This window comes from Mesocricetus auratus, unplaced genomic scaffold (genome assembly GCF_017639785.1).
Source record: "Mesocricetus auratus isolate SY011 unplaced genomic scaffold, BCM_Maur_2.0 Super-Scaffold_100022, whole genome shotgun sequence".
Lineage (NCBI taxonomy): Eukaryota > Metazoa > Chordata > Mammalia > Rodentia > Cricetidae > Mesocricetus > Mesocricetus auratus.
In genome coordinates, this window is record NW_024429203.1 from 36,662,981 (window position 1) to 36,673,665 (window position 10,685).

The window sequence follows — 10,685 nt, forward strand, 5'->3', positions numbered from 1 at the left end:
AGAGAAGCGTCTCTATACTTAGCCTTTGTTCCCAGATCCTGGAACAGAGCTCTTCAAATCCATGAGTGGCTTTGGTTATTCATAAAAAATCTCTTTACACTAGAATTTAACTTAATAAAGTGACTTAATTAAGGGAATTTAGTGATAGGCTCCCAGGATGCTCTTCAGGAAGAGGAAGTGTTTAGAGTTAGAACTTTCACTATGACCTCTAGAGAAGGAAGAGGGACAAGTCACTAGTTCACTTGCCAATGACAAATGTTTTATGTGATTATGCAAATAGCTTAGAACTCTCTCTTTCAAAAAAAAGCACCCTCTAAATATTGAGGTCTGGAGGGGTTGAGGTTGGGAGGGGTTGTACCTTGAACTGGAGTGCTGGCTAGTTTTATGTCAACTTGACATAAGCTAGAGTTATCTAAGAGGAGAAAACCTTAATTGATAAATCCCCTCCATAAGATCAGGCTGTAGGCAAGCCTGTGGGGCATTTTCTTAATTAGTGATTTTGATGGGGGAGGGCCCAGCCCACTGCAGGTGGGCTGATGGTTTCTGGGTGCTAAAAGAAAGCAGGCTGAGCAAGCCAGGAGGAGCAAGTCAGTAAGCAGCACCCCTCCATGGTCAATGTGCCAGCCCCTACCTCCAGGTCCCTACCTTGTTTTGAGTTCCGGCCCTGACTTCTTTTGTTGACAGTGATGTGGAAATGTAGGTGAAATAAACCCTTTCCTCCCCAAGTTGCTTTTGGTCACAGTGTTTATCACAACAACAGCAACCCTCCTGTGACAACTGAGACAACAAGCAAAGAAGCCTTCCTCTGCTCATGTCTCCCGTACGGCTGTTCTAAATCATATCTTTTACACAAACCAGTGAACAGTAAGAAACATGTTTTGTTTTCTGTGAGCCATTCTGCCAGTCACCATGTCTGAGAAGCAGGACTGGGTTTGTCTAGGCAGAAATGCAGGAGCTGGTGCTTGTGACTGGCATTTGAAACAGGTTATCTGGTGGGAATGAGCCATAAGACCTTGAGGCTGGAAGCTAACTCCAGGTAGCTAGCATTCGAATGGAACTGCGATATAGGACAAGGTGTCTGAGAACCAGAAGATCATTTGTTGAAATGACAGTGCTCATTTGACCCATGCAGTCATGTCACATGTGAAGCCAGGAGCTGCCAACACATAGCTGTAGGGTTACCGCAGCTCCTCCCATTCCTGGGCCCTGAGAGCAACTCACCTGTGTCTGTGAGCCTGCCATCTCACCCCACTGGTGTATGCAGGATTCCTGCCGACTGTACCCTTCAGAAATTAGCATTCTCTCAGGAGGTCCAGCCACCCAAGTCAAGTTGCTGGATGTAGCTATAGTTCATTCTTCATTGCCAAGTAGCACCCTGGGGTGTGGATGAGTCACCGTGTTTATCTATTTACTCTTGGGAAGATATCTAAGTATTTTATTTGTTGGAGGCTATGAACATTTGTGTACAGGTCCACTTGGAAATAAATGCCATTTTTCTCTGGGATAAATGAGAGACACTGGAATTTCTAGACCTTCTGGCAAGTCCACTTTTGTTTTAAAAAGAACTGGTTACGTTTTAGAACCCTAGTCAAATGTGGTATCTGGGGTGAAGGCGTGATGGGAGAGAGAGGATGAGGGGTGCACCTGGATGGTGCTGGAGCAGCGCATGGAGGTGGTGACAGCTGAGCACACCACAGGAAGCAACTACGACTAGGGCTGCTGAGAAATGAAAAAGTCACAAGACACTCTGAGCTGGGGACATTGCCTCAGAAGATGTTAGAATTCACGCAAAGGACTTGTGGTGTGTGAAAAACCCTTTGGATTATTTGCATATGTGAAAAATGGTTCTTAGCCTGTAGAAAACCACAGGGGAATTATCCGTTACATTCTAACAGGAAGAGCCAGATAACCTATGAAAGCATAATTTACTAAAGCGGTCAGCATCGAGGTCAGAGGCAAGTAAGGAACGGAATTTCAATGACAAGCTCTTCCTGAGAAAGACAGGACCAGCTGTTCTGCTGAGCAGGAAGTGTGGGGGTGGAGCAGGACTCTGCCCTCCCTGTGAGCTCTTCAGAGGGCCTTTCCTGGGTGTGCAGGAGGAAGGCTGGGAGCAGGGAGCACCACTTGGTGGTAACGCGCACGCGCGCGCGCGCACACACACGTGCACACACACACACACACACACACACACACACACAGCTGTGCCTGCTGCAGCACAGGCACTGCATCCCACCCCACTGGTTCCCTGTTGCCAAAACAATGTGTTCCCTGGTCCCAAGGCTGCTGCAGATGAGGCAGGAACCAAGACTCTGCTCTGGAGGCCAGACAAAACTTTTGACACCTTTGTCCTGTAGGCCAGGCAGGCTGTTGTCCCAGGCACACTGGAGATGAATGGGGCAGAAGCACTGTGGGCCCCCACCTTCTGAGACCAAGAACACAAGCTCTGAGGAGGCCGGGCCAGAAGAAGCCAGCAGCACCCTAAAGGCTGTAAACACCCTGCCCCTCATCCTCACTCTGTTTCTCAACCCTTGCAGAGAGTGAGAGTAACAACACTGACCACCAGTGGGAGAGCAAGAGGCGAGAGACAGACAGACAGACAGACAGACAGACACAGAGAGAGAGACAGAGAGAGAGAGAGAGAGAGAGAGAGAGAGAGAGAGAGAGAGAGAGAGAGAGAGAATGACTCCTCTAACCCAAAGTGACCTCAAACTTACAGGAGGATTGGAACTCTGAGGTCAGTTTGGGTTGTGGGGAGACCCTATCTTGAAATATAGTTATGTAAACAAGTCAAAAATAGTTCAGTGTCAGAGGAAGCAGACTTTGGAGTGAAGAAGGGCGGAACATAAAGGAGCAGGCTAATGAAGAGGAGATGACAGTCCCGGGAGAACGGGGTCTCAGGGTACAGACAATTAAGATGAATGGGGCTAAAGGAAGGAATGGAGAGACCCTCTTCACCCAGCACGGCATAAGCACACAAAACTTGAGGGGTTATGGGCAATCTGAAAGAACATAACCAGTTTAATCTGATGGACATTTATTTATGAGATGTTCCACTCAGCAACAGCAAAATCCACATTCTTTCCAAGAGACTGTGAAACTTCACTAAGACCATTTTCTGAGCCATAAATCAAATCTTGATAAAAATAATTGAAATCATTCAAAAATATGGTCCAGCATGATAACTTAAGCTATAAATCAGCAACAGAAAAATATCTGGAAAAATCTCCAAATATTTGGAAATCAAACAACAGGCTTCTAAAACAACCGATGATCCTAAGGAAAAAAAATAGGAGAATAATTAGAAATATTTTAATTAAGTGAAATGATAACACAATTTTTGAAGATGTGCAGAACACAATTTAAGGCAGTGCTTAAGAAAACTATTTAAAATAGAAAAAGGAGGGGCCTGGAGAGACGGCTCAGCATTTAAGAGCACTTGTTCCTCTTCTAGAGGACCTGGGTTTGGCTCCCAGCACTCACATGGCAGATCACAGCCATCTCCAACTCTAGTTCCAGAGGATCTGATACCCTCCTCTGGCCTCCTCAGGCACTGCACACACATGGTACATGGACGTTACATTCAGGCAAGACACTCATACACATAAAGTAAATTTATCTGTGATTTTTTTAAAAAATCAATATTTCTTTGATAGGACAAAAAGCATAGTCTGTACCAGAAAAAATCCTGATACATCACTTCTCACTAAAATTAAAACCACTACTCTTCAAGAATTATAGTCAAGAAATGAAAAGGCAAGCCACAGAGAAATATACTAGCACAATACATAGCAGATAAACTCAATAATGTACAAATAAACCAGTTAAAATGGGAAGGATTTGAACAGAGATTTGAATGAAGGAAAGAAATGATGGCCCAGAAGAACATGAACAGATAGATACCTGTAAGTATTAGTGGGAGAACAAAAATTTTAAACCTCAGTGAGATATTGCTTCATACCTAGTAGAATGACTTTAAAGTGATGAGCTGGTGTGCTAAAGAGCTATGGAATAATAGTCTCCAGGGAAAGCTCAGTAGTTCTAAGACAGTGAAATCTACCCTCATTGCTAACTATTCAATCAGGAAAAAGTGAAAAATAGGTATGTTCACCACAGACGTTTGTGTGAGAATATTTGGAGCAGTTTTCCCATAATGGACCAAATCTAGGGAGGAAAACAACAGCAACATTTGAATCTACTAGTAAACGGAATAACATATTTCGGTATGTCCATGAAAATCATGGTACATCTAAGTGGAATGTTTCTAGACAAATGAGTGACAGAGAACATTGGGCTGGGCGTATAACTCAGCTAGCATGGGGAAAGTCATGGGTCCCATTCCCAGGACTGCAGGGAAAAGAGAACAAAGCACTGATCCACATAGCAATACAAATGAGTCTCAAAAGCTTTGTGCCAAGAAGGAATACAGTTTTACTTGGTGTTGATTTCACAGCACAGCAGATACAGTGAATAGAATGTGCATTCCGAAATCACGAAGACTGGTTATTCAGTGGGCAGAGCACTTACCTGGCGTGCAGGAAGACCTGGGTTCTCCCCAGCGTTGCATAAGCAGGGTGTGGTGTCACACGCCTATAATCCCAGCACTTGGGAGGCAGAGGCGGGAGGAAGAGAAGTGCAGTGTCATCCTTGGCTGTGTAGCAAGTTCAGGGCTAGCCTAGGCTAGAGGCCTTGACTAAAAAAGCAAACAAAAGTCAACAAGAAAGTGCATTTTGGATGCTCTTATCATAAGGGGATTAGCATTTGAGATGATAGCTATGTTAATGAGCTTGATTTAATTGTTCTTTCATGCTCATAAATCATAACCTCACTTTGTACCCCATAGATAAATACATTGACATTTTTCAACTTACATTGCAAAAGTTAAAAAAAAACACAAGACATATTTTGTGAACAAAACTAGAAACAAAAGGCTACATATTGGATGACTCCATTGATGTGAGACCCTGTGAAAAGCAAAGCTATAGGGACAGAAAACAACTTAGCAGTTCTTGGGGGTCTGTGAGTGTGAAACTAACTACAAGGAAGTGAGATAGACTAAGACAGAAGAAAACAATTATTAGACACTGATTTATTTAGTGACTCACTTAAACACTGCCTTACCACCTGTTGCCAAACATGGCTTCACTTGCTACCTGGAACAAGATGACCTGGAGAAATTGCTGAGCCATGTCTCTATTCCCAAGACAAAGCTTTGAGGGCAACTAACTTTTTCCACATTTTTATTGTGGGGGTATTCATATATTTATTTTTAAACTTATCAAACTCTACACATAATAAGGAGAAATATAGCCGTCTGCAAATTATTTCTCAATATTCCTTAGTTATGCTGAGAAAAAATAAAAATAAAAAATAAAAAAGAGACAATGGTTGCAACTTAAAATTATGTCATATATCTAGAAAACCCACATCCCTGAAGTAGCCCTGAGGAAAAAGAGTCCTGCTCCCCCTGGTGGCCTCCATGAGCAATGCTGGTCTGTTCCCTGACAAGCTGCTGGGACCCCAGCCCTCTTGCCTGGCTCTGGGGTGCTGCCGGAGACTGGAGCTCCTTGAGACCAGGAAGTGGTTGTCAATGTACCATAGGCACAGCCCTAATGTGTTGGGCCTGTCTTAATTATTTGTCTATGCCTGTGATAAAACACCACGACCAAAAGCAACTTAGGGAGGAAAGGGGTTCTCTCAGCTCAGTTCTCAGGTCACAGTAACGACTGAGGGGCAGGGCAGGAGCTCAAGCAGGGACCTGGAGGCAGAAACAGCACAGACCATGGAAGAATGCTGCTTCCTGGCTTGCTCCCTTCTCATGGCTTTCTCAGCCTGCTTTCGTATATAATCCAGGACCGCCCGCCCAGGGTTGGCGGTGGCTAGGCTCTCCAATACCAATTATCACCAATAAAATGCCTCCGCAAGCTTTCCCATAGGCCAGTCTTGTGGGGGAATTTTCCAAGTTGAGGTTCTTTCTTCGAAAAGGACTCTAGTTAGTGCCAAGTTGATAAAAACATCAACCAGGACAGGGGCTATGCGTACTGACACAGGGACAACAAACCTCTGACAAGACTCTGACTCTTAGAACCAGCTGTAGGACGAAGACACAAAGCAAGGCAGGCCTGGTGCCGCACGCCTGTCATCCCGGCTACTGGGGAGGCTGAGGCAGGAAGATGACAAATTCCAGACCTGTCTAGGCTACAAGTGAGCTTAAGGTTAGACCGGGAAACTTAATAAGACCTTGTTTTCATTTTAAAAAGCAAGTACAAAGTCTTGGGAATATAGCTCAGTGTTAGAGTATACCCAAGATACTAGGACCAACGCAAATACCACAAAAAACACCCAAGCGTTTCTTCAGTCTAGTGTGGTAGCCACAATCCTATAATGCCAGTATTTAGGAGCCTGAAGCAGGAAGATGGAAAGATGGAGGGCAGTCTGAACTACACGGCGAGTTCAAGGGCAGCCTCAGCTACACAGACAGCCCATGTCTCTAAAAACAAAACTTCTCCAAAAGGAAGAGAAAGAGTGGGCTAACCACAAGTTGCCAGAAAACAGCAGGAATCTGAGTGGCAGCCCTTTGTCTCATATTTTTACAAGCTGTGCACACTGGCTTCGCTGGCTTTCTCTGCTTCCTGAAGGGGCATTTAGGACCACACAAAGTAGATGTTGTGTCCAAATTGCTTGGATTCAGACCTTGGCCCAGCACATTGCTGTTGCATAGATCTGAGGTACGGAGGAGCGAGCCAAATACCATAGTGTGTCAGACCACACTACGGTTCCCATCTCCATGTGCCAGCATTTTATCCAGGACTCTGCTGTCTGCTGCCAGGAGTAAACCTGGCCTGTGTCTGTCACGTGAGTGTGGGTGGGCAGGATGACTGTCTCTGTCAGAGTTTGGTGTCAGGATTATATTGACTTTATAAAATTGGCTAAAGAACATAAAATCAACCCAATGTTTGCATAGTGCTCTGGAAGAATTTGAATAACTTAGACATTACCCACCCATTCCTCCACTTCAAAAGAACTCATTCTAGAATTCTCTTTAAGTCTGGCATTCTTTTTAGAGATGACAACTTCTGAAATCCTTCAGTGGGTAATTGGTCATTTTTGTGCTTTGTACTCCTTGGTATTGATTTTGGCAATTAAAAAGCATATTCCTAGGGAAGTATTGAGTGTTGAAGCACTCTAACTTATAAGCATGTATGGATCTTAACTTTTTAGAAGTGTGTGTGTGTGTGTGTGTGTGTGTGTGTGTGTGTGCGCGCGCGCGCGCGCACTAGTTACTGTTGCAGGTTGTGCAGCCCTTCCCAGTCTCTCTGGCCAGCTGGGGCCAAACCTCACCAGCCTGCCCATCAGCACTACCTGCATCACTCCATCTGGGGGTTGCAGGGAAGTATGGGTACTTCCTAACATGCACTGTGGCTGTGGGGTGCACCAGGATGTAGTCACAGAGAGGGCTGTAGGGAAAGAGAACCTATCCCTGCCAGGGACCAGGAGAGGCTCAGCCATGTGTGGACATACAAGGGGCATTCTGTTCCCTTGTCCATGATGAGGAGAGATGAAGGCAGGGACTGGAAAGGGGCCCTCACTCTGGATGGGGAGGTGTTACCAGGGGGCACTGAGACACACCAACACTGGCTGATCCAAGAAGCAGGTGTCAAGATTGAGTCACATCTGTGGGATCTTGGAGAATGCTCTGGAAACAGCTCTCCAAAGCAAAGGGTGAAGAGTAGGGGGGCCCTAGGTTCCTCTTTCTTTAGAGTTAAACTTCAGAGACTCTGTTTGCATGACCCTTCATGTAACAGACAAGAAATGGATCCGTATCTTCCATTCACACCCAGTATCAGGCACCTTCTACTACAGGTCTCACTGGGTCCCTCATGGGGATTTCCACAATGGGAAAGGAAATGCTTTGGCAAAGTAGCCTGGGGTCTTCTGGAAAGGTTGTTACTCCCTTGGATGGGGGCCACAGCCTGGAACTATTGGCATCCTGGAGCATGGAGCAGGAGTAAGGCCAGGGTGTGGTCAGGACAGCTGGTCACAGAGGCACCCTGGTCTGCCTGACATCATTGCATTGGCTTTTGTAGCTTACCCACCTTGCTGGAGGCAACTGGACACCCTGGTCTCAGGTGGAGAGACTTTCTGAAGATTCCAGGCCCAGGCCCTGGTTTGGAGTCTAATGCCCCATTACAGCCTCTACTATGGTATCTTTGTTTGTTTGTTTTTGGAGACAGGGTTTCTCTGGAACTCACTCTGCAGGGCAGGCTGGCTTCAAACCAGAGATCCACCTGCCTCTACCTCCCAAGTGCTGGGATTAAAGGTGTGTGCCACCACCACTCAGCTCTATTATAGTATCTGCTAAGCCAGGCAACGCAGTTTATAGGCCCAGAGGACTCTGGCCTGAGTCCAACAAGTGACCTGCCTCTTCCCCACTGGGCTGGACTTTGCTCTCAAGTCCTCCCTTTTCTCATTCCCTCTATCCCCTCCTTTACTCTTTTCTTCTCTGTTCCCTCTTCTCTACCAGACAAGGAATAGCACTGGGGCCCAAGAAGCCAGGCCCTCCGACACGGGTGGAGAGATGAATGTCCACCACAGAGTAATTAAAGCCTCTTCTCTGTTTTTCCTGAATTCCTTCCAGGTCTATGTCCATTGCACCCAGGTCTATGTCCATTGCACAAAATAACAGATCCTTCAGGCCAGACCAAAGGGAGGCTGCAGGACCCAGTGCAGGCCAAACTCTTCCAGTAAGCCTTGGGAGAGGTGGTGAACACTCAGTACTAATGCTGAGTCGGGATGAGCAGTGCAGGTGTCTGGGCAGGGGACCGTGAGGCCCTCTGTAACCAGTGGCCACGACCTAGCCAGTCAGTGAAGCACAGATAGGCTGGAGCAGAGGTGATGTCTGTGTGCCTTCAGTGGTTGTGTCTGAGGGAGGTTCTGAAGCCTGCTCTCCACCCCCCCCCATGTCTGTCCATGCAGCAAAGGGGTGGGAAGGCCCTGGGTGGGGCTATCCACTGCTCCCAGACTCAGAGGGAAGAAGGGAAAGCCCAGGCTCCAAGGAATGGGATTTAGGCTGGCTCTTGAAGGGTCATGTTAGAGACTGATAGGTGGGCCAAGCCCCTGAGCCTCGTAGCCTGTCCCACAGGTCTGGCATCGCTCTGTCTGGGTGAAGCTTGGGGAGTGATCCATATCATCCACCTCTCACTAGGTGGGCCCTGGGGAAGGGCCAGAGCCAGGTGACAGCAAGACAACAGCCATGGTGGGTAGCTACTCTTCCCTGAAGGACATAGTCAGATAAACCTCAGGTAAACCTCAGGGGACCCCTTTCTCCTGCACCTCCTGACTACAACGCACTTGCCCAGCCACCTAATGGCTCTTCCCCTCACTTGGCCACAGACCCTGCCATCCTGTACACAGATAAATAAATGCCCTACGAGCCACTTCTCTGAGGTGGGTGAGCAGACATCTTCCTCCACAGGGAGGAGCAGTTCTGACAGAGCGAGCCCTCAGACCAAGGCAGCTCTTCAGAAAGAACAGCAGCTGCCCAGGGGCCTGTGTGTCCTAGCTGTCTTGTTAGGTGGAGGTTTCCTTCTATTTTAGCCTCCACTCCACACTGCTCATCTGAGAAGGTCCTGCCAGCATGTGGGGACTGCAGTCATCCACCAAGCTCTGGGGCCTGAGCTCCAGTTTGGGGGTTCATATGAACATAGGAACACTGTGTCTGGAGTCTGCTTCCCTTCCCCATGGTTTAAAATGCACCTCCTGGGAAAAGCCGCCCCCACCTCTCCCCTTTTACCCAGTCCAGTTTTCTGGCCAACGCCTCCTTTAGCATCACTGAAGGTAGGGATCTTCTCCCTAGAAAACTGCACACACTTGCCATCTAGCCTGGCTGGGATTCAGATATCTGGGTTCCAGTCCTGCTTGCCCGTGTTCTCGAATAGGCTCCCATCCTGATCTAGGAATTGAGGACTGTTGACTCTATCTTCTTTTTTTTTTAAAGGTATATGGTTTTCTTTATTTAAGATTTCATTTATGTATGTATTAAGTATACAATATTCTTCCTGCCTGTCTGCCTCCAGGCCAGAAGAGGGCACCAGATCTCATTACAGATGGTTGTGAACCACCATGTGGTTGCTGGGAATTGAACTCAGGACCTCTGGAACAGCAGCCAGTGCTCTTAACCTCTGAGCCACCTCTCCAGTCCCGACTCTATCTTCTAGAGTCCTTCTGAACTTGAGTCCTGGCTTACCCAGAGGCACCTAGAGATGAATGACACGGGTAGGCCCAGGGAAGCATCTTTGAGGCACATGTGGTATAATGGACGTGATCCAAAGCCTAGGCTGCATCTGAGCTCCTGCTCAGTCTCCTGGTCCAGCCTGGATACAGAATGACTGGCCAGGACACCTGCCTCATGCCAGGGGAGTTGGGTCTTGCTGCCTGGCCTCATGCCGAGCCCAACTACTCCAGTGGGCTGGATCCAGGAACCTTATGCGACGTCTTCCTACCAACCTGCCAAAAGACCTCCTGGCTTCCTGGGACCCCATGGCAAGATAACAACAGAGCCCAAGGATGGGGCATGATGGTCTCAAAGGAGCTGAGTTCAGATGGGAACCTGGTACCTCCCTGTGGCAATGACTGTTGGTTCTCCATGACAGTATCTTTGCCAGGCAGAGAGCAGTTCCATTTTATTG

At 47.2% G+C, this 10,685-nt stretch overlaps 1 long non-coding RNA gene across 1 annotated transcript; it reads right to left on the minus strand.

Moving 5' to 3' along the window:
- Window positions 1–3,017: 3,017 nt before the first annotated feature.
- LOC121133449 lies at window positions 3,018–10,073 on the minus strand. Its single transcript, XR_005870289.1, has 2 exons — window positions 4,525–10,073; window positions 3,018–3,273 (listed from the first exon to the last, which is right to left on the minus strand). It is a non-coding gene; the product is annotated as an uncharacterized LOC121133449 (long non-coding RNA).
- Between the last annotated feature and the right edge of the window lie 612 nt (window positions 10,074–10,685).